At 35.1% G+C, this 6,896-nt stretch overlaps 1 long non-coding RNA gene across 1 annotated transcript; it reads right to left on the reverse strand.

The window, feature by feature from the left end:
• Positions 1 to 3,333: 3,333 nt before the first annotated feature.
• On the reverse strand, positions 3,334 to 6,635 carry LOC141437941 (uncharacterized). Its single transcript, XR_012452437.1, has 2 exons — positions 6,599 to 6,635; positions 3,334 to 3,641 (listed from the first exon to the last, which is right to left on the reverse strand). It is a non-coding gene; the product is annotated as an uncharacterized lncRNA (long non-coding RNA).
• Between the last annotated feature and the right edge of the window lie 261 nt (positions 6,636 to 6,896).

Consider the following 6,896-nt stretch of genomic DNA (forward strand, 5'->3'; position numbering starts at 1 on the left):
TATTCAGAATAAACTACATAGTTGTTGGTTTCATGAGACTTTTAATTTTATAAAAATGCAGTAATGATAGTACCTATTCTGATACACATGACCCAAGGTAATTTTACATCCCCATGGTGCAAATGGTTCAACATAGCAATTGTTCATATGCCCGTTGGACAATAGCCTTCAGTTGTACCACGGGTCGCAGCAATAAGTTGCAGAAAAAAAAGTAGTCTGAGAATTGAAACCATCCTGGGTAAGTTTAGGTTCCCGTGGTGCAACCAGATAGCAGTTGGACCACGGGTCGGGAGGGATTTTTCCCTTTGTGCAGGACGGTAGCTATAGCCACGCAGCGATTTTCCCTCGCTCGTGCCTAAAATATCACATTTTTCAAAATACTACATTACTTATTCATTAAAATTCCCACTATACCAGATGCCCAAAATAAGACATTCCACAAAAAAAAAACACTTTCTTGTGTAATCTTCGATTTTGTAATGTGGCGCATGGTATTTTAGGCACGAGCGCCCTCTATCTGGTATAGCTTGGATTGCTCGAAACAGATGCAAAGTCGTGCTCCTACTACAGTCTCCTACTGGTAGGGGCACGAAACAATATTATACTAATTCTCCTACTAGTAGGAGCATGAATACCTATATGTACTGATTTTCCTACTGAAAACCAGATGTATGGAATAGTATCATTTAGTCTAAAAAAACTAAAACACAGGTGGTCTAAGAAGCAATAGGTCATGCAGCCTATCAGTATAACGCAAAAGTATTCTGAAATGTAAAATTTAGCAATATGCGGAATAAAATTATGAACAGATAGAGATGAACCTGAAATAGGATTTATATTCTCAGAGTATGTAACCAATGTCAACCGATCAATGACATGACATTGGTCTAAAGAAATTGTAAACTTGGTACACTGTCATTATAAGAAATTGACAATTTAGAAAGTGGTTCATTGTTCGAATTGGTCTCTGGTCACAGTGAGAAGTGGTCAATTTAGTGAGAAGACGTTATGACAATCATCATCATCATCATGATCATCTCAGCAGTAGGACGATCACTGTTGGACAGAGGGCTCCAATCATAACCTCCAGTTGCTTCGGTTGGCAGCGGCCCCCACCGTGGACCCACGGCTTTACCAAATCATCCGTCCATCTCGTTGGTGGACGTCCTACGCTGCGCTTGCCGATCCGCGGTCTCCACTCGAGTACTTTTCGGCCCCAACGGCAATCCTATACTTTGCGGAGGTTCATAATATCAATGAACTGAATCAATTGCTTCGCTCACCCGTGACTTTATAATAGCTACGTTTATGCATGAAATGTGTGTTCATACAGTTCCTCCACCTGCACACTGTCGGAATACGCACAAATCATACAAACACATCTATCACCACCACCACACTACACTGATGCGTTTCGAATTCGACCAGATCTCATCTTTAGAGCAACACAAACGTTCACCATAGATGTTAGAAATAGTAAAAGATATAAAGATATTATTATAAAGGTCGCGGATGAGCAAAGTAAATATTTCAGTTCACCTATAGGTACAAAAATATATTATGTAGTACTTACTGTACAGTCACCACCATAAGCGTGAAAGCTGTCTAGGTGCTGAAAAATATCTGAACATGATTATATATTTATTGTGCATTACGTAAATGCGTGTTCCGATATTTTTTAAATGTTTAGACAGCTCCGCTATGTGTTGTGGCGTCAGTGCGAATATATCACGAAATAGAAGTATGCAAATCACGTAAACGATATTTTGAGCATGAAAGAATAAACAATGTTATTGTGCAACAAGAAAATGCGAGTGTTGTTTTGAATGCCGAGTAAGCGAAGGATTCTATAATTGAATCACGACGTGAGCGATATTCTTAGAATCCTAGAACACAAGGGCATCACGAGATGCAAAAAACTTTGTCTCGTTTGATATCACCTCAGTATCGATTATTAAGTGAAACAAAACATAAAAATCACATTTACCGTAACAAAGCGTCCAGTAGATCAATACAAATGTACTCATAACTTGCGTATTGAACTAATGACTTATTTTTATACTCAAAAAGATCTTGGGTCAAAAAATGACAAAAACGAATTTATTATAAATGCTATTAAACCTAAATATGAATTTTATTAAATTTATTACATAAACATATACAATTTAACAAATATTTATTCAACTGTAAAAGTATACGGAATTCTTAAAAAAAACAGAGAAGTGGTCAACGAGTTGCATACTTTATGGATCGGGAAATACATTTTGGAAATATTTCATTGTCATGTAATTTATTAGTTATCAATATATATTTTAAATAGGTACCAAAAATTTAATTTTAGATTGTAATCAACACATTTGACCTACGCTCGTGTTGAAGTGAAATACAATCAAAGTTAATCGAATAGAATTTAGTGAGTAGCCAACACTGTATCAGCATTTTAAAAAGTAATTAAAAAGATGTCTCACGGAGTGAGCAAAATGCGATTTTGCTCACTGATTTCTCATATCAAACCTGCTGTTTGAGGTGCTGAGGTGAAAGATAATTATAACATTTTTAATAGGGAGACTATTTTACAACGTCTCACAATTACCTTACCTACCTCACATAAAGTAGAGGCAGCATCCAAAATAGATCTTGTATACTTAGCGTAGTTCTTAGCAGCAGTAAAAAAAAAAACAAAGTAGTTGAGATGGCTGTTCTACTTTTGTCATTTATAATTCCTATATCATATACCTAATTAAGATTGAGAAGTGAGTGAGAAAAACTGCAATCCCCTAAACTTTAGGGCCTAAAGAAATTAAGTCTTTGAAAAATAATGTCTATTGTCTGCCGCAGTGTGGATGCCGTCGCTCGATCGTCAAAATCCTGGGTTTTACAGCTAATAATTAATTAACTTAATTTTTAACTATCTTTTACACAGTAAGAGTTAGGCTACTAGTGTCTTGGAGAAATTAACTTCGTTTGACTACAGTGCCCCCTCAAAGTTAACAATCAAAAATAACACGGTGTATAATATCTTCATAGTGCAGACATTTTATAGATTATAGTTTTTACCAAGTGTCTAGGTATGCTTCATCATAATCAGTCGTAAGTCTATTCTTGGTAAAAGTTGTATCATTTATTTTACTTATAACAATTTAATAGATTTCTTAAAAAGAAAAAAAATAATTATATTCACGATTTGATACCTACATGTTGTCTTTAGTGGTTATACGGATATTTTTGTGACAACCTATATATTCCTCAATTTAATCCGCAAGACCTTGTAAAATCAAAAAACATTGAAAGTCATAAATAATCAAATCATAATATGGGCAACGAACAATTGACACATCTGACGTCACGCCCAAACTGAAAGAGACGTATATATTATTTGACAATATGGTACTGTTTTCGATGATTGTCATTATTTGAAATAAGAACGGTGGTTTGAATCAATCTGTAAAGGTATTTAGTACTTATGTAGCAAGAGTAACTGTGAATCTTCGGCTCCATGACATGGCCCAATTGCATAATAGGTAAAGGACAAGCTAAGAGTATTAGTGAATTTCAATACAAAATCGCTAATACTATTAGCTTTGTACTTTGTTATGTATTACGTAATTGCCTCAGAAAATAATTTGAAGTCCATTATGAATCTGAAAAGTTAAATATATTTAGTGAGCAAAAACAGTAAAAGGAAAGACAAACGAAGGAACAAAATAAAACACATTTATAATTTTAAGTTTATCTTAAATAATCCATACATTTAGGAGATAATTCTTAATAAACCGGTCAAGAAAAAACAGTCATTTGATCAAAAACCTACACACTCCGCCAAAAAAACACCTTCACTGCCGCGGATCGAGCGAGCGAAGCGAGCGAGATCGATGTATGTGGAGCGGATGCGACTCTGTTGGGTCAGGTGTGGTCAGGTTGAAGGGCAAGGGCGGCGAGTGAGGCGGCAGCCCGGCCTCGACCTTCGCTTGGAGTTTTTTTTTTATTGAGACTTTTATCATAGAGAGAGAGAGAGAGAGAGAGAGAGAGATCATAGAGTTGACTTTGCGAGCTCGTTTCGTTGTCACTGACGCGTAACAGGGATTTTATCCAATTGCTAAACAAATGTAGTGAAATGAAACCGACCGACGGCGAGTTTGATTCGCGCACAAAGGGTTTCCCGCACCATCTGTACAATATTCATTAGACATTAGCAAAAAAAGGCAAAAAAAATCACGATTAAATATTATTTTATTGTGTGTTTAGTATTTGTTGTTATAGAGGCCACATAATCTTTGAATATTTCAACTGTCTAACTATCACGGTTCTTGAGATACAGCCTGGTGACAGCCGGACGGACGGACGGACGGCCAACGAAGTCTTAGTAATAGGGTTTTGGGTACCGAATCACTAAATCGAGTTGACCTTTTATCTGATTTTGTAATTTCACTAAACTGGTTGAGGTTTATAAATTATTAATAAAAGTAAGTTACCTACTGTATGACTGACAGACTGACGGGTAGCTTACTCGACTGGATATATAATAGACGGGTCTCCTTCGTAATCCATAATATCGTTTGTCCTAAACTCAAATGCCATAACACTTTTGCCATAAACACTTTTGACATTATATCATACTTTTGCCATAATGATCTTATGCCCTAAAAATCATAAGCCATAATATTAAATGTCCTAATACTCTACATCCCTAATATGTTTTGTACTAATATAGTAAGACATAAAAACTTACGAGTAATAATATTAAAATCCATAATATTAAATGCCATAACAGAGCTCTTGTAGGCAAACAGCGACTTGCGAGCCAGAAAAGTAGATTAGGTTAGAACCGAGTTCCCAACAGTGACGAACCGGTACCAGAAAAGTAAGTTAGGTTAGGTTAGAACTGCGACTCCTACAGAATGAACCGCAGCCAGAAAAGTTAACTTAGGTTAGAACTGCGACCCCTACAAAAACGAACAGCAGTCAGAAAAGTTTTTTTTTAATTATTCATAAAAAGTGGCCCTTTTTAGTGTATTATTATTTACTACTATTATATGCAATTTCCCGGGACTCCAAACTATCTATGTACCGAATTTTATCTAAATTGGTTCAGCGGTTTTGAAGTGATGGGATAACAAACAAACAAACAGCCTTACAAACTTTCGCATTTATTATATTAGTGGGAAGTGGGATGATTCAACGGTGTGTGAAGTTTCCAAACCAGTTTATTACAAAAATGATTATTTCAACCAATATTAGGACATGTGACTATTAGGACATACTATGATAATTAGTACTTACGAAATTAGTGCAAATAAGCATTAGGATATTCAATATTAGGAAAAAAACTATATTTACATTATGGCAAACGTTATTATGGCAAAAGATCATTATGACATAAGTTGTTATCCAATATAGATCCAAAATTGACATTCCACACCGCAGTGCTGGAGTCTCCAGTTTATATTAGGCAATAGAGAGCCAAATACAATAATATTAGGACTACGTAGTTTACAGCAGGTGGTGCATCAACATTAGATCAGATTATTAAAACTCAACAAAATTAACTTTGACTTCATAAGAATTTTATTTACCCAATAAGTGACCCTCACACTAATAAGACAAATCTAATAACGTATCACTTGTCACAATTGAATAAACCGTTTAGTAGTTACGAGCGAACATAGGAACATACGTACATACTTAAATATATATACACACAGATTCAAAACATAACCTTCGCTTCAGTTAGGGTAAAAAGGTACGTGGTAACAGAGTTGTTCGACCTACTAAATGGCCATTCAAGAAGGATCATGGTTTCGAATCCAGTCTCGCATCTCTAGTTTTTTTTTTAAATATTCAATTGCTGTTCCCAATCTGCACTAATCCTCCGTTGTAACTTTTGTAGATAGTAAGTACCTAACGTCTGTTGTGCAGACTTGTTTATATAGTTATATTTTTTCTTTATGTATTGTTACTCGAAATAAACATCTTTGTCAATGAACATCTTTTTGCTAACTCATATCTTACAAATCATTTATTTAATACTCTTCCAGCTCTTTCCACCAAATATAACAACAGAAACTATCAGCCCCAGTATACTACTCGAAGTGAAAGCCTGTGCTAACAGTGGGATTATAGGTTGGAATGATGATAACACAATACAAGCAATAGGAAGTATTTTGACTTAGCCGTATTCTTACCATCAGGAGACCCACTTGCTCCTTTGCCATCCAGTCGAATAAAAAATAAAAATAAAATAAAATAAATAAATTCTTGAAATTTTACTACAGCTGGGCGGAGCGCTATGGTTGGCGTCTACAAAAGTGAAACAGACGTGTGTATATTTTATTGTATGTGTTTAGTTTAGGGTAGGGATAAAACATATGTTAATTTTATGATTATTTATTTATTAGTTAAATTATAAGTTGGTCATACAAAAAAAATGCGTCTATTGCGGCAAGTTTCGAAACGACTTGTTGTTGAATTTAATCACATGAAAAATTCGAGCGCTAGTATCTGTGGCTAGTATATATAGTCGATCTACTGCCTATTACTTGTATGTGATGATAATGTGAAATTACTTATGTGTGGCAAAAAGAAGTAAAGCAGGTCTTACCTTCTCAGTGATCCACTGGAGTCCAATTAGTTGATTTTAGTAAAAATTAGTCTAATTCCTGAAATTAGTTTTTTAAATTAGAAATGACTACTAAGTCGGTTTACATACACTAGTTATCTCTATCTGAACTCAAATTATACACTTTGTCACAATCACAATCACGTTGAAGAGTCCCTGTGAATTCGTGTCATTTACATGTCAAATTGCGTCCCTTTTCCTTGAAATCAATCAAGCAGCGTTGTTGTGAATACATATAGGTAGGTACCTACGCAAAAACATAGACATAACAGACTGCTAA

Source organism: Choristoneura fumiferana, chromosome 18 (genome assembly GCF_025370935.1).
Source record: "Choristoneura fumiferana chromosome 18, NRCan_CFum_1, whole genome shotgun sequence".
NCBI lineage: Eukaryota > Metazoa > Arthropoda > Insecta > Lepidoptera > Tortricidae > Choristoneura > Choristoneura fumiferana.